At 43.1% G+C, this 22257-nt stretch overlaps 1 protein-coding gene across 7 annotated transcripts in view; it reads right to left on the reverse strand.

Annotated features, from left to right (window-relative positions):
• Window positions 1-22257, reverse strand: part of FAR2 (fatty acyl-CoA reductase 2) — a 156914-nt gene that overhangs the window by 40305 nt on the left and 94352 nt on the right. The gene's annotated exons all lie outside the window — the stretch shown is intronic.

A 22257-nucleotide genomic window follows, 5' to 3' on the forward strand; every position in this document is an offset into this window, starting at 1 on the left:
TCATTGCCTGAAAGGTGTCTATGTGAAAACAGCAGTTTCCTCAGTTCCCATTTTCACTCTGTGAGTAGCTCAGGGTCACTGATAACAGTATAGCAGGTCTGGGTGCAGTTCTGTTTGTACCATGAAGGCAGACAGCTACTGCAGGTTCCACCTGGAGATCTTTTATTTGGTAAATCTCACAGGCAAAGAAGATGAAGCCTGAATTTCAAAACACTATGTGAGTTTGCTGGAGTAGGATTTGAAAAAAATCATCTCTAGTTTGAGAAGCATCTGTTCTAAGGGCGTTGTATTGCTGGCCAGCATTATTGTATCTGAGCAACTTCAACTGAAATAATAGTAACAGTTAAGTCCAAAAAGCTCCTTTTTTTGGAAGGGGGGGGTGGGGGGGGGCAGAGTGACAACAAGAAGGGTAGAAAGAATAAACAGAACAGAGAGGCTGTGGGATCTGAAGAGGTATAATCTAGATTTCAAAGGATAACCACACTTCAAAGGTGTGGCCTACTGACAGGAATGACTAAGTACTGGAACAAATTGCTAGTGGATGCTGTGGGCCACCGTCTTTGGAGGCATTTAAGAACTCTTGAGATAAGCATTGCCAGGAAAGGCATGGAATACCTGAACCTGCCTTGGGGCAGGAGGATGGGCCAGCTGGCTTCTCAGTAGCTCTGTGTTTTTTGGGTGTTTCCTCCACTCTTTAGCTTACTCCCCAGCAACACCAAGTTGGTAAATCTTTAATATCACAGCCTCTTGTTTTCCTAGAGATTGTTCTGCCTTTGATTTGCCCAGTGCTTATGTAAGAGTGGATATTTTGTGACATAAATTAAACATGCTAAAAGACGTGAAACATTAAATTGATACTTAATAGCAATATTTTCTTGTTTCACTGCGGGATGACCATCTTTCTGCTTATCTGACAATCAAATCTAGATAAACCTCGATGTTCTTAGGGATAAAGAAGCGATAAGAAAATCATTAGCCTTCACCACTATGCAGCACACTCTGTACTTGACTCCATGTATTCTTCTTTAACACACAGCTGCACATCCTTCATAAACCTGAAACTTTAGCAAGTTAACAGAAGTTAGGACATGATAATATAATTTCATTTCTCTCAGTTGCACCCAACTACATGCATATTTCAGCAATGTAGTCTAGGCCAGAGAATAGATTTCTAGACAGAAAGCTGATTGTGGGCAAAGATGTTGGTGAGAGCCAGCTGGACTGTAGAAATCTATTCCCAATGACTCATTTTCAGAACCGAGTATTAGCAGCATTACTGTCCGTAAAAACCTTGTCTTCTAACAAGAGGATGCTAGATTGGCAGTCCAAATATGCATGGTCTCATGAGAGATCACACACAAGCAAATCCTGATGAGATACAAAATGGAAAGGTTTCCCAGAGAACCCATGTAAGAGCAAAGCTATCTTGTAAGAGTTTTAGGAACAATTCTGCATTCGTTCTATTGCAAAGAGAGTGAAAAACTCCACCCTATGAGAGTTATTTTAGACTTGTTTTACTTTGGCGTAAATAATGCAGAGAAAGAATGAATCAGCTCTTTCTCCATTTCAGTCTTGGTATATAAAAGGAAGAGTAGTATTTCTGCAGTGCCAGCCTTGCTCAATTTTAGACAGTTTTATTCTGCCTACATGCCGTCTCCTCCTGATGTTCCCACTGTAGATAATACCCCCTTCAGTTTCTGTGCCTACTGCTAGGTATTGCCTACTACCACACGCCACTCAACAGCTGTAGTTTTTCACCCCCTCCAGTGATTCACTGCATTTCTCTGAAGGATGAAGGCAATTTCCAAATGCAAGCTCACAAATCAGCATACTGCTTTGGAAACCTTCTGGATCACAAGAACATTCAGTTCATCTCCACTATTAAATCAGATAACAGGAGCAGCTGTTTAATCAAAATCTGCTGCCTCTTCTTTGGCATCTGAAGATTTCAGACTTGTCAGTGCTTTACAGGAAAGTGCAAGAAGATTTAAAGACAAAACAAATGCAGCTTATTCTATACTGCTTCCTATAGCTCAAGGAGTGCTTAACATAAATCACAGAATCACAGAATGGCCAAGGCCAAGTTGGATCCTGAAGCAAGGCTCTGAGTTTTGGAGTTAGCTCCAGTACAGAGGTGACTGCATCTGCAGCCTGGACAAGCTTGGAAGTCAATTGCTCAACTTCAGTTTTCAGATAGAATCATAGACTCACAGAATGGTTTGGGTTGGAAGGGACCTTGAAGATCATCTAGTCCAACCCCCCTGCCACAGGCAGGGACACCTTCCACTAGACCAGGTTGCTCAAAGCCCCGTCCAACCTGGCCTTGAACCCTTACAGGGAGGGGGCAGCCACAGCTTCTCTGGGCAACCTGTGCCAGTGTCTCACCACACTCACAGTAAATAATTTTTTCCTTCTATCTAATCTAAATCTACCCTCTTTCAGTTTAAAACCATTACTCCTCATCCTATCCCTACGCTCCCTGATAAAAAGTCCAGCCCCAGCTTTCCTTTAAAGTACTGGAAGGCCGCTCTAAGGTCTCCCCAGAACCTTCTCTTCTCCAGGCTGAACAACCCCAATTCTCTAAGCCTGTCCTCATAAGGGAGGGGCTCCAGCCCCCGATCATCTTTGTGGCCTTCTCCAGACCTGCTCAAGCAGGTCCATGTCTTTCTTATGTTGGTGGCCACAGAGCTGAACCACCAGACTGCCATGACTTCTCAAATATGATGGATGGTGGCTTAGCCACTTCAGGTTCCCTCAGGACTCGTGGATGCGTCTCATCAGGTCCATGGACTTGTGCACCTTCAGGTTCCTTACATGGTCTCGAACCTGATCTTCTCCTCCAGCGGGCAGTTTTTCATTCTTCCAGTCCCTGCCTTTGCCTTCTGTGACTTGGGCGGTGTGGCTGGAGCACTTGCCAGTGAAGACTGAGGTAAAAAAGTTATTGAGTACCTCAGCCTTCTCCATATCCTGCGTAGCCAGGTCTCCCATTTCCTTCTGGAGAGGGCCCACATTTTCTCTAGTCTTCCTTTTATCACTGACACACCTATAGAAGCTTTTTTTGTTGCCTTTGATGTCCGTGGACAGATTTAATTCTATCAGAGCTTTGACCTTCCTAACCTGATCCCTGGCTGCTCAGACAATTTCTTTGTATTCCTCACAGGCTATCCGTCCTTGCTTCCACCCTCTGAAGGCTTCCTTTTTGTGTTTGAGCTTGTCCAGGAGCTCCTTGTCCACCCATGCAGCCTCCTGGTATTTTTACCTGACTTATTCTTTGTTGGGGTGCATCACTCCTGAGCCTGCAGGAGGTCATCCTTGAATATTAACCAGCTTCCTTGGGCCCCTCTTCCCTCTAGGACCTTATCCCATGCTACTCTAGTAAGCAGATCCCTGAAGAGGCCAAAGTCTGCTCACCTGAAGTCCACAACAGTGAGCTTGCTGTGCATCCTCCTTTCTGCTCTAAGGATCTTGAAGTCTACCATTTCATGGTCACTGCAGCCAAGGCTGCCCTTGAGCTTCACACTCCCCACCAGCCCCTTGTTGGTGAGAATAAGATCCAGCATAGCACCTCTCCTCATTGGCTCCTCTATCACTTGGAGAAGGAAGTTATCATCAATGCATTCCAGGAACCTCCTGGATTGCTTATGCACTGCACTGTTGCCCTTCCAATGAATATTGGGGTGGTTGAAGTCCCCCATGATGACCAGGGCTTGTGAATGTGAGGCTGCTCCTATCTGTCTATAGAGGGCCTCATCTGATCAGTCTTCCTGCTCAGGTGGCCTGTAGCAGACCCCCACTATAACATTTCCCATCCCTGCCCTCGCTTTAATCCTGATCCATAAGCTCTCAGTCAGCTCCTCATCCATCCCCAGGCAGGGGTCCATGCACTCCAGCTGGTCATTGACATAGAGGGTGACCCCCGCTCCTCGTCTCCCCTGTCTGTCCCTCCTAGAGCCTGTACCCTTCCATTCCAACACTCCAGTCATAGGAGCCATCCCACCATGTCTCCATGATGCCAATAAGATCATAGCCCTGCAGGTGTGTGTGCATCTCCAGCTCCTCTTATTTATTCCCCATGCTACGTGCATTTACATAGAGGCATTTAAGTTGGGCCCCCGATGAAGCTGACTTAATGGCTGGAATTCCTTTGTGCTGCTCTTCAGGTACTCTGCCGCTGACCTGTGATCCCTCTCCAGGCTCTGGGCATCTATTGCTGGCACCAGCATCAAGCTGGTAGGAGTGGGATAGATTGAGGTTCCTCGCCCCCAGCAACTTTAGTTTAAAGCCCTCTTCACCAGCTTGGCAAGCCTGTGACCAAAGATGCTCTTCCCCTTCTCTGACAGATGGACCTCATCAGCCCCCAGTAGACCAGGTTTCTCAAAGCGAGTGTCCCATGGTCTAAGTACCTGAATCCCTGCTGTGGCACCAGTCCTGTAACCAACTGTTAATTTGTCAGATTCAACTGGCCCTTTCAAAACCCTTGCCTTTGCCCAGGAGGACTGATGAAAAAACTACCTGCACCCACGAGTCCATTACCACCGCTCTCAGGGCTCTGTAATCCCTCTTGATACTCTTCAGACTGTTCCTGGGTGTATCACTGGTGCCCACGTGAAACAACAGCAGCAGATAATAGTCAGTAGACTGTATGAAGCTCGGCAGTCTCTTGGTGACATCTCTGATATGAGCCCCCAGTAAGCAGCACACCTCTCTAGAGTGCATCAGGTTGGCAGATGGTGCCTCCACACCTCTCAGAAGAGAGTCACTCACCGCTATCACCCGTTGCCTTTTCCTAGTTGTGCTGGCTGTTACTCAGGGAGCAGACCGGGCGCCTTACTCAGCTCCAGTGTCTCTCCTGATGGGATGGGTATTTTCTCTTCAGTCTGCAGAGTGGTGAAGAGGTTCTGCAAAGGCACCTCAGGCTTTGGGGGAAGTTTCTTCCTCCTGCAGGTCCTTGCCATGGCAGCTTCCATTCTTCTGCATTATTGACCCCCCCTTCCTTTCATGTGTGCCAGTGGGGGAGTTTTTGGCAGTGTGTCCATGGGCTGTGTGTCCACCGCAGACTGTGCTTGGAACCAGGTATCCAACTCCTCCTCAGCCTTCCTGATGCTCCATGGCCTTCTCACCGCCTCCCGCAGCTCAGCCACCTGCTGCAGGAGTCCCCCACCTGGGCACACCTTTTGCAGGCAGGTCTGCTGCCTGTCCCTGCCCCAGGGGGAAGGTCTGGGCCCATCCTGCAGCCTGAGGTCTGCACGGCTGCCCTTCCCCTCAGCAGCTCTGTCTGGATGGAGGCATCGGCCACCGCTGGGGTAGATGGTGCAGATCCCCTAGCCGGAGATGCGGCCTTTGCTCTCAGATGAGCGCCCGCCATCCTGCCCTGGGGGTCAGGCAGGATGAGTGTCCTTGGCCTGTGCAGATGGCCACAGAACGATGCCCCATTGCTGGGTTAGGTGAACTTCAAGTCTCTCCACTCGGCCAGTGGAATGTTCCTCCTTCGAAGAGCCGCCCTCCTGTGGGATCTGCCATGCCACCCCCAAATGAGGCACCATGCCCTGTTTTCCCGCTCTGTTGGCAGCGCTCCTGGTCCCTGGCGCTCCCTGGGGCTGCCTGTTGTGGGAGTGGGGGGGTGGCAGCCATTACTCCTAGCCCTGCCCACGCCTCATCAGCTGCTTGTTCTCATGAGAACTGCCAGCTCCTGGCTGGTCTCCACACTCCCCTGGGGTTCCCCCGGCTCAGGAAACCCCTCCTTGCACGCTGCGACCCCCCCCACCCCGCTGTAGAACTGCACCGGAGCTGATCGCCTTGGCAAATTGTTCCTAAATCTCTTACAAGAAGCTTTGGTCTTACATGGGTTCTCTGAGAAACCTTCCCATTTTGTGACTCATCAGGGTTTGCTCGTGTGCAATCTCTCATAAAGATGATGCTTGGTCTGCAGGTAAACAGTAATTGCATCTCTAAATTCTGATTAACTCACCCAGAGCATATATAATAAATCCCCAGTAACTGCCTGAGGCCTAAGGATTGCTTCTTTTCTTTTTAGAAGCTGTCTGCCAATACAAAACGTATTCAAGGGTAGAAGTGGGCTGGCGTGCTGTACTTGTTGGAACCCCTTGAAAACACTGGCCAAGTCACAATACTCCAGAAGTGATATATTAATTACCACAGAATTATAGTGAAGAGAAAGGAAAGATGTTTGATTTCAAGTTGATCAACTGTATCCAGTATTAACTAAGCTGAGAGAAATCACCAATAATGTATCCTGATATCAGTGTCTTTTTGAGCATCCTAATGCATTACAGGGGCAACACTGCTGCCTTGACCAAAACAGAATAAAGGAACCTAACAGCTGCTATTCTCATTTTAAACCACAAAATAGGATGCAAGTTTTGCATAGGCTGTGCTGCCCCTCAACAGAGGTGAGAATTTCAATCTGAAATTTGCTGATTTTTTCTTATCTTATAATCAGACAATCCCACTTCTAATCTAACCTCTGTAGTTTCAATTTACATTGTCAAGCACTTATTATGAAAACAGGACTTCTAAAATTTCTCCCAACATTATATTTGAGTGTGTTTGATGGGCCTCTCTTTCCCTATTCCTGTCCACTTAAGATTTGACCTCCCTTCCCAAAGGACATCTGTGACTCTCTATATTATCTGCTCTAGCTTTAAAGCATGTAATAGTTCAGAGAGATTTCTGCCCATCGATCTTTCAATCAAAAATTTTCCATACCACAAAGACACAAAAACCTCAACGAAATGGCAAATTGCACATCTATGGAACAGTGCTGCTGAAAAATAAAGGAACCACTGAACAATGTAAAATGCCAAAGGCTTTGCGTTTTCCTCAGGAGACATTTTCAGTGAAGCAAATACAAAATAATGACAAGTAGAGTGCCTAAGATGTGGTCAACTTTAAAAATGAACTTGCAGGAGTTTGGTCTTATAACTGCCTTTCAGAGAAGCCGGGGTAGTCATTCCCTTTTTCGGATCTGTCAGTCCTCACCCTTAAAAATCAACTTATTGTAACAGGCACCATCAAGGATGGCACTTCACTGAGAAACACAGCAGGAGAGAAGACAGTTCTCCTGTTTGCTCGGTGACATTATCTAACACTATTTCTTGTGCTCTCCCCTGATGTGAAGGATTCATCTTCCAAAGCGCCGAATGAACATGTCCCAGCCATACAAGCTGTGGTGACAGTGAGCTACTGCTCTTCACCGTGACATCAGCGGAGTCTGTGACTCGCTGTGGATCCTTTCAGCAACAAGTTGTCTCTTCTGTGATAGCACTCATGGCTCTCCCTCTGCCAGACCAGGGCCAGACACTCTGGTGACTAACCCAGAAAGCATCAAGTTTCTAAGCGTGGCCTACAAAGATAACTTTTTTCCTTCTGTGGTACAAAACCAATGATCAGTCGAGGCATCCAAATGACATTATTTTAACCAGATGTTGCCAACTTTATTTTTTTTTCGGTAAGACCAATAAAAATGGTTGTCTCTGGTGCAGAGTGGGGCCAGGTGTGTTTGATAGGTGCTGGATATTAGGCTTCTCAAGGAGGATTATCAAAAGATGGTAACTTACATTATAGTATGCACATTTCAAGGCATTACTGTATGAGAAAAATTAAAATGGAGAAATATCAGAGAATTCCCACAAAATGAATCTCATATATGAGGAACTACTGTGAAGATTCAGGTTGAGAGAGTTCAATTTAAAAAAAAAAAAAAAAAAAAAGGCAAAAAGCTTCTGTCCTTTCAGATAAAGCAGTGGAAGGGATTGCTTAGCATAATTCAGGAGAATATAAGCATGAGTTGCTTCTGTACAGGCAATATAATTTATTCTAAGCAACACATAGGCAAAGGGGTAAAACATTGTGGCAACAGTCCCTTTACAGGATGAGGTATTCATTGGGTGTGTGGAATAATTTTAAAAGCAAGGTGTTTGAAATCCCTCTTCTGAACAGAGCACTGGTGTATAAATGCCAGGGAACAGTCTATATACAGATACACAGAGTAACACCGTGGCGCATATATCCATCCCTCTGCGATTTCAGTGGCAGTATCATAAATGGATGAGTGGCCACCACAAATTTAAACCACTGAAGGTACCAAAGTCATAAAAATAACTCTTTAAAAAACACCTGATTTCTGCAGTTTCATTCTGATGAAAGGGCTTATTCCAGTTGTGTTTGCCACTGATAAAATCCTCCAATACAGTCCTGAAGGAAGGAAGGTACATAGCTACTTTTAGACTTGCCATTGTAGCAAATCTGAGAAATAATTGGGCAGCTTCTTGACACAAAGTAATTAGCCTGCAATTAATTTTTAGGCTGGTACATTTCCAGCAATAAGCATCAGGATTGCTCAGTCATGAAATGTGTGAAAAGGCAGCTCAGGCAGCATTAATGGGGATAGACCCTTTTTTCCCTTGTGCACTCTCTGCCTCATTTCCTCTTCAGAAAGTTGCTTTTAAGTATGGTTCTTCTCAAGGCAAATAAAGCATAATTCATCTAATCAGTTAGAAAGCATGCAGCAGAGTGTTCCTCATTATAGGAAAACAAACGGCTTATGCTTCAATCTAGAGCTATTACTTTCCCCTGAGTAGAGCTAATGTAGTGGAAATACAGTACCCATGACCAACATCTAGTAAACAAAACAGCTGATTATTTAAAGATAAAGACTACAGAAACAAAGAGATGACAGTAAATTTCAATATAGGTCAGCGAAAGCTAATATGTATAGCCAGCTACTTAGGATGTGGTTTTAAACAGCCAATTTCCTTGAAAATTGGCTGCTGACAAAGCCTGCTGTTTTCTAGCAAGACTGCTTGGGTTACATGTCAGTTAATCTGGAACAGTGAAAGGAGCTCTTTTCAGATCCAGGCGTTGTAGACAGGAGCGTTAGGGACTTGACAGACATGGAAAAGCTTTCTGTGGTCTCTAGTACCATCTTATAGGTGGGTGGACAAGTCACAGATAGAATATGGAGCTTTCTTACATTCATCACAGACATCTCTCGTGCCCCTGTGTGGTACTTAGATATCACTATCAGCATTTGATGGTATGCTTGACATTTAAAACAGGGGAACAATTTAAGTGCAGGGAAGGAGGATTGTAACACTTGGAGCTTTTCCTACAGGAAGCATTTAACATGTTTCTTCCCATGCGTTTTCCAGAACTGTTTTCCTTCTCATCCCTCCTTGGTAGCTATGCCCCGGTGTGGACATAGGTGCAAGGGAAGCCATCTGCTAAAGGATGACAGGTGCACTTGGCTACATCCATCTTTCCTTCCTCAATTCCTGCCATGCAGAATTCACTGCCCATTACTTAGAGAATCACTGTACGTACTTGGAAATGTTAGCAAATACAGAGTTATCCAGACACAGGATCTGAATCTGCTTTTCCATACCTGTTGCGTTAATTACAGATCTTTGAAGTTTCACTGCCAGATTTGCTTGGGCACCAGGGAACTTCGGGAGTGTTTGCTGAGTCCCCAGGGCTAACCAGCCAGGAGCAAAGGCTGTGCCAAACACAGATGACTACTTCTTGAAGATATTTAAATAAATGACCAAGAAAGACTTTGAAAGTCATTTAAAGAAATGACCAAAAATTACTTTCCCATTTGGAAGTATGTAATGAAAATCAGGTTGATTTTTAGGAGTCTGTGGAGATTGGTATAGCAGCTAGACAGTGTGATCTCTAATGCATTCTCACTTATAATTACATTAAAACATGTTCTATATCACAGGTGCAGAACTCTGAGGTTCCTCCCCTCTGAAAATATAAGTTTCATGTGTATAGTCACACAGATGGTGTGGAGTGGGGTTTTGGGGAGGTGAGGGGACCACACGTAGGCAGCAGCTGCAAAGCGTGCTTTCAGATATGACTCCCTTCCACTTGGAGCCTTAGTAGGGAGAGACAGGCCAGGCAGAGCTACACACCTGGCTGACCAGGTATGTATAAACTGGGAGATGATCAGAAGGTAATGCAGTTTATGAGACTAATATGAAGAGCAGGAACATTACAAGAAGTGAAAGCACTTGTGAAAAAGAGACTGAGTCCAGTGAAGAAGAAAACAGATAAGATTCTAAGAAAACATCTAAGAAAGGATGACTTAACCATTATAAACTGATTTTCTGTAGTGTCTCTATTTAAAGCAAGCAAGCAAGTAGAGTTACAAGTAATCCTTGATTTCTATCCAAGGAGCCTTCAGCTTAGGGAATTTAAAACTTCTTTAAGAAGATAGAACCATCTGTCCAAATAGTGTCCAGCTACTTACAATGTAGTGTGGCCGAGCAAGGACCACTCTTACCAGAGACCAGATGTACTTAATGCCAGTTTATTATGGTCAGTTCTCAGAAGAATCCATGCAAACCCTTCAGAAATGGTTGCAGAAGCCCACATTCAAGCCCGACAGCTGGATTCACAGCTCAGACCTTCTCTCTGAATCCAAACTATTTGCATGTTATACAAAATATGGACTGCTTTCTGTATTTGAGACCTCTTTTGACAGTGTTTGAATCAATTGGTTCTGCCCATAATAAACATTTTTAAAATTCACCTCTTCCTGGCATGGATATGAAAAAAATATAAGCAATTCCACTGAACTATGTAAAATTATCCAGATGTAAGGAAAAGGCAAATTTGGCCCATGAAGTCCATACCGGCCTTTTCCACTAGCTTGTGTCTCATCAAGCAGGAGGTGTAGTCTTGTTTCAGAATAAAGATACCTGTTGTTAGGAGGGCCATTTAACGTCAGCTTGTGATAGTAACACTTCTCCCAGGAGCAGATGTCGCTCACTTCCCGGTACAAAGATCAGAGCGTTGCCACAGATGGCTCAGTTACACCATGTGAAAATTTTCTCCCTACCCTGTTGTTGCAGTTGTACCCGACTAGAATGTTCTGACAGGGCTGATGGTAAGAGACAAGCCAGATGATGTTTCACGCACCCTCCAAGAATCTTCCTCTTTAAAGCAGTAAAAGATCAGAATGAATTTTGTTTGCAGTAAGAGGTTTTTTTGTTTGTTTGTTTTAATGGTAGAGAAATCCAGATATTTCAGTATTGAAGGAAACACACACTCATTTTGAAGAGGATCAGGAAAGCCATATCAAGTGTCCTTAAGCCAAGCTCAGGTTTTAGCTCACTCTGGCATCTCTCAGAGACTGTTGAAGGGTAATCAACCATTACAAGCCCAACTTACCATCTCTGTCACTCCTATTCATAGTTCTAGCTAAAGCTATAATGTTAAAACTTTCTGATCAGAGGAACTGTGACTCAAGACATCTTTCACACTGACATGCAGTCTTCATCTCACAAAATACCCCAAATACTCTACATCTATTAATAGAAAAGTTACTTTTCTCTGCAAGTATATTTTCAGCTCATACTGCTTCCAATGGAGACCAAAGAGCAGAATTCATGTAAGCTGAAATGGAATTCATGCCTGCCCTGCCCTTAGCTTCTAGATCTAGATTGCACCTGTTAATTTTATGCTACCCAGTCCATACAAGGCAGAAAAGTGAGCACTTTGGCTAATTATTTCAGGTGTAACAAATCACTTGCCCATGTGTCACCAGAATGAGCAATGTTTCCAACTAGGTTGAACAACAAAAAGTTCATACACAAAAGTCTCCCCATCTGTCTGAGTAGGGATTACCGTTAATGATCCTGTGTCCTTGGCCCTAGTCCTACGAGGTTATAAATTCCTTTAATGCTTTAATCTACTGGTGAAAAACCCTGGCTGAAGGAGTGCAAAAGAAACAAGCAGAACATACAACAACCAACTACTCGTACTGAAAGGCACTTCTCATCCCACATAGTGGTTTCACAAATAAGAAATACACAATGTTCTGCAAATACTACTTGCATGTGGCTATACTTCCTAACTCTATATTTGACTGAGGGAAGTACAACTCATTTCTACATTAAGTCTTCACCTGCTCTGCCACATTCATTAAAGGCAGCCCATCAATTTCCCAGATTCCCTAGGAAAAAACCAACAATGCTTAAAGATCTGCCCCAAACTACATAGCCCATAAAGTTAGCATCTTTCGGACATACAGCTTTCTGTAGACACTACTACAGAGTGATAAGGTGTAAGCAGGAGGTCCTGGTGGAACACCAAGCCTCATAACTAGGTAAGGCCTCTGCTGGCAATGAGGAAAGTGATTAAAACCAGTTCAAGGACAACAAGGCTGCATGACCACAAAACCAGACTGTGAAAAACGTGTTACTCTGGTGCTGTGGTATGCAGACTGTGCACAAGGTAAGAAAGTGCTTGTGCTTCATTGGAACTAGGTAGAAGAGCCAAGGCTAAAATAAAATAATTTGTCTTACTGAGTGTACATGGTAAACAACATGATGCCAGTGTGAACTGGATACTGATAAGGGAGTTTTGGAGTGCAAAGTCTTCCAAAGTCACCTGTACCCAGGCAATCATACAAGTAATACCATACAAAGTCAAGATTGCCTAAGTAACAGCACTGAAAAAGCCACCAAACTTGGGAATGGATGCAGCAGAAATGGGACCAACTAGGAAAAAAGTAACTGGGGACAGACTGTTTATTTGAGAAGAGTTTGGATGGAGAAAGACAGGTGCAAGGGTGGTGAAAAGATGCATCCAGAAATAGAAAATGGGGAGATAAGATAGAAAATCAGGTACAGCATAAAGGAGGACAGGACTTTTTGTCAGTAGGAGTGTGGACACCTACAGATGGTGATGAAGACAACCTTTGAATCCAAGTCCACAGTGATGCTGGAGGAACCCCTACTTGACAACCTGCTGGAGACTCCATCACGTCTTTGTCTGAAAGACTGGGTGTGTGAGAGTGAAAAAAGGAGGGAGAGACTTAGAGTGGGAAGGGAGACAGAATTGTGATTCAACAGTAGTTGGGTGTGATTCATAAGACTTAAGAATGATAATAAGTAGCTTCATAGTCGTGTGTGCTTTTAGATTAATTATAGTTTAATTGATTTATTAGTCTCTTAGTAGTGTATTGCTTACTTAAAAAACCTCAGGTTCTTAACTCAGTTATGCCTCAAGGCTGCAATCTGAAGGGGAGAGTCAGACTCATAAAGCAACATACGGCTACCACCTTTGGCTCACCAGCCTGAAAGACCAGCTCTATGCATTAATCAACAGGGGCAGCCTTCACCCCACCTCCAGATGGATGCTCAGACTCCCACCCAACCAGTCTGTCTTCATCCTCCCACCAAATGTCACTTATAATTCACAGGCTCCAAAGCACTTAGAATGAGAAAACATTCATCTTTGTATTCTCTGATTTTCTGTGCTCAGATCACACCGCTTCTGTTTCTTATATCTGTATAGGAAAATGGCAGGCTCACTGTTATATTATGATCTTAAAGAGTTTCTGGAATTGCTTCATGGCGCCATTGTTGTTAACCTCAGGGAACCATGACAGCATGAACAGATCTTCCCCACTGAACTCATAACTGTGATGGAGGGACTCTCATATTCTCTTTGTCCCCTGCCTTCCCCTGTGCTTTCCTTTTGCAGTACCTTTTTCCATCTCTTTGGGACCCCAAGTACCACATGCAATTTGTGATCCCCTGAGCAGTTCTATGGGGTGCCCGAGCAGGAAGGTGGAAGTACTGCTGTGCTATAGCTGCAGAAAATGATCTCTGAGGTGGCCCATGACCTAATGGCGAACTTGTGTCTTGGATTCTCCAGTAGTATGTGGGCTAATTGGCCAAGTATCTCATGTATGGATTCCTCTAACTTCAGAGGTATGCTGTTTTCAAACTCATTTTTGCAGCAAAAGTGTTTTTAACTCACCAGGGTAGTCAGGCTCTGAGGAAAGAACGAGGAATATCCTAGTCTGTATAATTTTTCTTACATTGAACATTTTATGGCAGTTCATCCCCTTCAAATGAAAAGCATTCAGTTTTGGTATCTTCTCTCCAGGGATAACAGCACAGCTATTATCTCCCCGTCATCTACTTGATTCATCACTCGGAGAACTGCAATTTTATCTAATTCAGAGAGAGTAAAAATGTACTAAACCAAGAATATCTTCTTCCCTTTTACACTGAAAAAGATGATTCTCCAAAACTTTGTGTTTCCTTCCCTCCCACATGCCTAAAAGCATCTCCTGATGAGGCTCAAATTATATAATAATATCTGATCAACACTTTCTGAACCAAGAGGATTAACAACTAATGAACAATATACTGACAATGCTGGAGCCATCTATGTCCTATGAGGTATGGAGATCAGCTATGTGCCACTATAGAAAAAGAAGCTCAGGAGATCATCTCCAAGATTAAAGCTCACTTCTGAAGGGATGCTAATCTACGTTTGGGGTTGCAGCCATGGAGATATGCATTTCCTTGCAAACTGCTCAAAAGACCTTGCCAGCTTAGATACGGTTTTACAAGGACAGGCGCCAATTCTGAAATGTTACCACAGGATGTTTTGTATGGGTAGCCTTTAGCTCTGCAGCTAAATATCAGTTATTGTAGCTAAGAATGGTTCACAACACATATAGTCATTGATTTAAAAAAAGGACATTTTTACTGTAATGCCAAATCGAAGTAGAATTAAGTCTCAGCCTGTTTAGTACTGCTTCTGTTGAACCCAAGTGAAACTCTGCCTTGTCTGCATCCTATTTAGTAGCAGCAGCAGAGTATCTTGGACAATCGGTTTATGCATCTGGTTGAGAATTTTCCACTACACTGTGGCCAGCTCTAAATTAAAAAGTTTGCTGTAGATACAGACTTTAAAATAATCTGCCATGAGCTGGGTCTACAGGCCTAATAGACCTAAAATTGCATTTCAGTCTATATAGCGATCAAATGAGACTTGAAAAAATACTGCCGAGTAAGAAGGGGCCACTTATTTAACCGCTTTCAGTTCTCGCACTGATAAAATTGAGATGCTGTTTATCTAATTCCCAGCTGGTGGGATGGTTAAACACCCTGAAAATGAAACACCAACGTATCAAATGGCTGGCAAGGAGCTGTTAAGAGATTACTCATGACTGAGCAAATAGCCCACAGTAGAGAGTACTTCTTTTGTAGGGGAAAATCTCTTTCATGGGGAGAGACTTTAATCCACCCACTCAGCAACCTGGTGTCAGAAATCATTCTGTATTGGTCATGAAAGTCATTATCAGCACCAATAATTAAACCATGACCTTTAAGGATAAAGTATGTTTTTATCAACACTAGTGGACTGAAATGAGTTTAATTGAAGAATTTGTCCATTTTAACTGTATGTATTGGCGGGTCTACAGGATGATGTTTTCTGAAATCTTTCTTTATGCAAACTACCACCTTCCCGGGGAGTTGCAGAGAGGGGCACTTCTAGCCTCACAGGCAGGCAATCACTATCACACCTTTGCAGTTCCCACTGCTCTGCAGCAGGACACATCTGGGACAAACATGCAGCACAGTCTCCTGCTGCTTCCATTCCTCCTATCTTCGAGGATCCACAGTTACCTAGTGAATAGACCTGTGTGGCTGGCTATAGAAGGCAGCCCAGGCAAGGCAACCACATTTGAATCGCTACCAATGGCTCAAAGGTACCTTCTGGTCATCCCAGGTATGGTTTATCACTCTGTTTTTTCTCTGAAGACCTTTGGAGATACCATGTGAAAACCAGACTTATGTTGACCTCCATCAGAAATTCTCAATGGTTTCCTACACCACCTTCAAGTAGACAGACACGAATCTGCAGAGGCAAAACCTCTGCTAGTGCAAAACTCTTTATTTTCATTCTGAGTTTCAAATGCCTGGTTTTCTGCCCTACTGTGCTCAATGATAAATAGATCAGCATTTTAAAAAGAAACAGTTCAGAGAATCCTTTCCATAGGAGAGCTATTAAAAAGCATTTTCTTTACCAGGGAGAAATACCACTGTTATGTATACAACAGGCAGCCTTGCTTCATAGTTCATTTTTGTGTTTATATTATGGTTATCTTTCATATTTCTATTCTTCAGCAAATCAGCTTGATAAGTTAATTCTTTTTTGAGAGTTGGTCTTAGTCACTACAGTCTGTTCACCAAGAACCATCTGTTCCCCAAGATTTCCCTCCCACACACCATGGTAGAATTACGCCTACAACGAGTTTCTTCCATTAGGAAAGAAATAACTACAATGAGCTAGGTGACATGAGTCCCTAAGGAGACAACAGAAGTACTCATGTTGTTGTTCATAATTATTATAAAGCGTTTACGTGCAATAGCCACTACTCAAGGACTGACTCTGGAGGGTAAATGAACCTGTCTACCCTTCCCTCTCAGAGTCAGAATTTAATCCTAGAAACCTCTAAGCCATGGAGGTATCATCACAAGCAACAAATGAGGAAATCTGTCCAACTTCTGTTTGTCAGCCACCCAAAAAACATTTAGGAGAGGAAACACTGTTTTTTGATTGTCTTCCCCTTCATGCATAATGGAGACAGTCTGATCACACAGTCTGTGTTAATGTTTGGTCAGTGCAAACGGGAATACTGACACCACGTATTTCAGCTGAGGACATAGCTCTTACTTTTTATTCATGTGAAAGTTCGTATTGAAGGTTTCCCTGCAGTAAAATATCCACACTTCAGTTAGAGAGGGCAGCTGGCCCGGAGTTTAACACACTGACCTGGGATTTAGATATGGATTTACCAGCTTCAGCTCCCCACTCATATCGATTGCTGATTCCCCCTCTCTTGCTACCGCGTACCAAAAGTTCAAGGCCTGTGCTAGAAGCGGGGATGGGGAGTGAGTGAATGATGTTGTGCCAGTTCTCTTTCTCCTTCGACAGCCCGGGTCCTGATTTCACTCAGTGTGTTTATGTACAAGTTAGGGGTGATGCTCCTCAAATTCCTTCCTCTACCTCTGACATTTTCATGATCGTGCAAGAGTCACCTACTCTTTCTGACTCAGACTCATCCCATCTAGCTAAGTAAGTGGCTGGGAGAGTTTAATCAGATTAAACTGAAAGAGCTAATGAAGGTATCATCTCATATCAAATCCATTACATCTGCCAGGTAATAACAATAAAGTGTGGGCCTTATCTTGGGGGCCTCACCCAAAGCACAGGACGCAGATGACAGACAAGAAGCTAGACTGCAGCGTTCATGCTTCACCAGACACCAGGATCAAGTGCACCCTGGGTAGCTGTCACCTCCACTTATGTCACTCAAGCAAGAAGACAAATTGCAGTGGAGAAGTGAGTAAATACATGCCATGCCTTGAACAGAAAACAATCTGGGAAGGAGTAAGAAAACCAATTGCTGTTTTCAGATCAAAGAAAGAGCATTTCTCTTGCACTTTACCTAAACAGTATTTCCACTCAGTCCCTAAGTGACCTGCTGAACCAACCCCCCAGAGGTGTGCTGCTGAGTTTTGAGAAAACCCAATCTCTTCTAACAAAATGTTGACGTTTTCAGAATAGGAATGGCATTTCTTGGCACTTCCTCTTTCCAGTGTTATATCTCAGGAGCCCTGATATCTTACCAGTGCATTGGCTTGGCTATGCCTTTGGAGCCAAAATCCATCTAGCCTTGCTGTTAGAATGAAAATTAATGAAAAGAAGGGAAAAGGCACACTCAGTAAAATAAATGCAGTGTCTGCCAGAGGACAGGAGCAGAAAACAAGGTGCAAGGTGTAGGCAGAGAAACTATCCAGGGGCACAAGAACTACTGTGCAGGAGCAGACCTAAGGTATATTTGTTAGTCCTCGTGTGACATGAGTTACAAGGGATGTTTCAAAGAAAGATGTAAGTTGTCTGCATCAGGCAGCTGGGAAATCACATCTTCCTACTTAGACCTCATTGTGGTTTACAGGAGGAAGGGATTCATTTAAATATTTAAGTTACAACACTATCTTTCTCTATATATTTTGCTTGTAACATATTTTTTATCCATACAAGTGTTTAGTGCAGCCTGAAGCCTCATTTCATTGCCTCACTAACAACATACACAATTAATTTCAAGATCTAGTTACTCTTCAGTAACAGTCTCTCCTTCTTCAGCACTGAACTTGCTTTTACTTTCACTGAACATCCCCTTTTCTGGACACTGAGTTTATCTTATTTTGGTTTTATTTAATTTTAGCACAGATGTCTTTGGTCACTCTGGTTTCATGTGTTGCTGATGCCAGGGACTCGAGCATCCATTAGTACATGAGCAGTCTGTAGACAAGCACACAAAGCTGACTGCTTTCCTAGAGAGCATCTTTATTTCAAGGAACTTACTGTTTCCATAGGCACATGGCCCACGGAAAGCATATTTAGAGGATGGTCTCAAAGGTATATGTGTGGCCAGGGAATGACACTGATTAAATGTCTCTAAACCTTCCAGATTAGATTTGAGGCAGGAGGGAACGAAGGATAACTAAAGGTCTCCAGACATATCCTTTGGATTAGCAAATAGTTTTTTTGATTAAATATTCCATTAATACCTAACTATTCCGTAGTCTTTTTCTTCATAAGTTCTTTATAAAGAAGAGCCATATAGTTTTTCAGGAGAGGAAACAGACACATAAATTTGAAGTGACTTACCCAAGGTCACATAACTAAGCAGTGGAAGAACCGGGAGGAGAACCTAGCTATTTTAAAGCCCTTTAAGAGGCGATACTCCTTCCTTAACTAAGTGCTTCTTTCCTGAGAGCTGCTATTTGAGTGCCAAATTAACACTAAATTATGGCACTAACTCAAAGTCAAACTTTGTTTAAAAAAAAAAAAACAGCACACATTTTAGGATTAGCGATGTTATCTCTTTGTAACTGGAGCATAAGAAATTGTGTGTAAAAGGCAGGATACATTGGGGTGAATAGTAACAAACTTGGGTGACAGGCTTGTGAAAGAATCTATTCTTTTTGTAAGTACCATGCTCTCTCCTCTGTCACTGTTCATTGCTTTTCGGTCCAACTGCCAGAAGACCACAGACCTCCAGGGGAAATGAAAGGAGAAGAGCATGGGTGAGGTGGAGTAATGCCAGCCCCAGAGAATACCAGCCATTGGGGAAACATTTAAAGGTGGGGTTAGCTGGAGAATGCCTCTGCTTGCCTCCAACCAGGCTGGGAAGGTCACTCCTTCCAGTTCCAAGCTTACAAAGAAAGAGGGTACAAATAACTGCTCTGCTCTTCATGCCTTTCCCTGCCCCCCCCCAAATTGGTTTTGATCCATTCTAATCAGGAGCTAACATTTATCTGGAGGAAAACTGCCTAGAGGCAGCAATCCTAATGCGTCCTGCAGAGTTAACGCAGGAAACGTGGAAATTGCCATTTGGTGATCCAGGGGTTTAATCTAAACAAAAGGAAAGTGGTGAAAACTATCCTCAGAGGACACATCTAAGAGGACCGAGGAGTGACTGATGTGTGACTGAGGCAGACACTGGCAAATGAAATAAATATATGTATAGCAGCTAAGGTAGAAAATCAAAAGAATCTCTGCAATTCATGGATCAACAGAGGCAGCTGTGTCAACTCTCATTTGATACAGTACAGATCCCAAATCAGTGCTGAAGTAGGAGTGTAAAACAGTACACAAAAAACATTTACAGAAACGATCTCAGATCTCAAAAGCCCCTCTTCAAGAGCTTTTCATATTGCCCATTCTGTATAAATGGATGAATAATATTCCATTGGATTAGGCTAAATATATGTTGCTGCTATAAACAGCAGCAGGGAACCAATGCCTTAGGATTGCTAGAGCTGTTTTTTCATGTCCCCTTCAGCAGGAGGTTAATCTTTGTACTTTATTCCAGACATAAGCAAGGCTTCAGTTTAGCCACACCTTTGGGCCTCTGGAATCAAAAACATTTGCTCACTCTTGCAATAGTTGCTCAGCTGCCACCCTCCCCCCCACCTTATGCTAAATAATAAATCAAGTACATTCTCCAAAATTTCTTTTTGGAACCTCTCAAAGAAACTAACCACACATTTTATTTTGACAAATTACATATGAATGCATTTCTTCTGCAACTGATTCAGTCCAGCACAAAGGGTAATTTAACAGCATGTATTTCTGTGTAAAAGTTGGGATTTCTGCTTAAATTACTTGCTTTCTCTTACTGTCTCTGGGGAAATGTTCACCTTTGAGTTAAAGACAATGTACAGATTCACAGAAACATGCCCCCATTTATGTGCACCTACTTCAGGTTATTTGCTGCTATTTAAAATACACAACGGCACACGTGGAGAGTTAATATCACGTACAATTGGCTTTTCAGTTAAATTGAAAATTTAATATGAGAGAATTTGGTTTTCAGCCTGGTTTCCAAGGAAACATTTCCAGCTACTATTGGTGGAGGTTACAGGTTGACTGTCAAGCCCACAATTTCCTTTGTTCCTGGTCCATCGGTTTGATTTCTTTTATAATCTGGTCTTCCCTACTGAAATACATGCTAATATAGGGGGAAGGGCTTGTTAATACATGCAAAATAATCATTATTTCCCAAACAGCCTCCCCAAAAGTGAGACACTCAAAAAGCAGTAGCAGTGATTAAAGGAGAATAAATTAAATGAACGTATTTGAATTAATTTCAAACGTGATATCCAGATTTGTATATGTACAAGTCTGTGCAATGTTGATAAATATCTACTGGAAATAATTTACAATTTTACTATTTATCCCTAACAAGCAGATGGGCTCCCACATTGCCATTTTCAGGAGTACAAACACATTCCGAAAACAAAAACGAAACAAGGAAGAGTTTAAGAATACATATGCAGGTTTTTAACCAAATGTGTCATTACCAAGGTGAGATTTTATAACCCTTTAGGATATCCGCATTTTCTACCATTACAGCAATAGGAGATGATGATGACCGCAGAAAATCAATCACCAATGTCATGGCTTTTTGAAGATGAGGGGCAACACACATTGGAGTGCATATACAGGACAGAAAATAGCTCCACAGGCAGGCACTGACCTGGACTGGAGGCATGCTGCTTTGGTCTGGTGCCTTCCTGGTTTTTGTTCTTACCAAAAAAGTGGCTGGTGCAGAGGAAGAGAGAGCTGCTGGATATTTTCATGCACGCAGAAATGAAATTATATAGACTCAAAGATACATCACTGCTGCTGTTTCTACTTTTATCCTTACTCATGTATCTGCTCTTTCTTTGTGCCTCGGCAAGGAAAAATAATGGGGAATTGTGGTGATTCCCCTCTTCTTCCCAGGTGGAAGGGGGTTGGACACCCTTTTCTTCCCAGGACATTCACATGAGCCCAGACTGAAGAATTTTTGTTCCTCTTACCTTTTCCAAAAGCTCTGTGGCGGCAGAAGGCTAGTATGGCTCTTTTTAGGGACATTATTAATAACATCCTTAGGACGTTAGAGAAGAATTCTAGGAGCTATTCCCTCTCTGGTCAAGGAAGACCAACACCCAGTCTCCCCCCTAAGCCATGTCAGCCATGGACATACAGGAGGGTGTTGGGTTTATTTTCTTTAACAGCTGTAGTTCATCTTTCCCAGGAGTGCAATATGCTCTTCTCCATAAGTGGCTTCACTGCAACTGCCCCAGCTCATGCTTTCTCTACTCCTCTCCTCCCATCTAAATTGCATACTAGCAAACACCTTCCTCTGCTTTGTATAGTACACTTCTGCCTACAGTTGATTAAAAAGCTCAAAACTTCTCTTCTTGGCCATGCACAATGTCTCCAGTGTCCTTCCACCCTACTTTCCAGAATACCTTCAGCTCACGCACCCTGTAACAATCATGGCAACCCAAAGCAGAGATAAAGGACTGTGCTTTATGTTAATAATTGGGTGATGAACCAGGCCTAATAGCCTCAAAATTGGTGAGACATGCCCTGCTTGTGTGAAAGCACAAACACCAATGCTGCCATCAGCTGAACCTGACCTTGTGAAATGGCTGCTTGATTCCTCAGAGCAACATGTACTCTGTGAATTTTCCTTTTAGATGTTAATAATTTTTAAAAAATGTCTGCCATGAGAATTTTCCTCAAACTTATGATCTAATTTTCCATCCTTTCCCTCCTATTATATATAAACAGATTTAATTCCTTCCTCTGTGGTCTATACTGATATTAGGAAAAGAATGGAAGGGGAGAAAGGATAATATTTATTTAATTTCTGCAAAAAGCAGATAAAGAAGTCTTCCTCTGAAGACGTGGTGCCAGACACCGAAGGAAATGCAAACAGAAATGATGGGTGCTCTCAGGAGGATGGCTGAGAAGAAGTGCAGGCGGGAGGTGCCAAGGGGATACCCAATGTTGGCACTTTGTTTCATGGGTCGGTGACAGAATTAGCACATCACTGTAATTCTGACAGCAGAGAGCCCG

This window comes from Strix uralensis, chromosome 5 (genome assembly GCF_047716275.1).
Source record: "Strix uralensis isolate ZFMK-TIS-50842 chromosome 5, bStrUra1, whole genome shotgun sequence".
Classification (NCBI taxonomy): Eukaryota; Metazoa; Chordata; class Aves; order Strigiformes; family Strigidae; genus Strix; species Strix uralensis.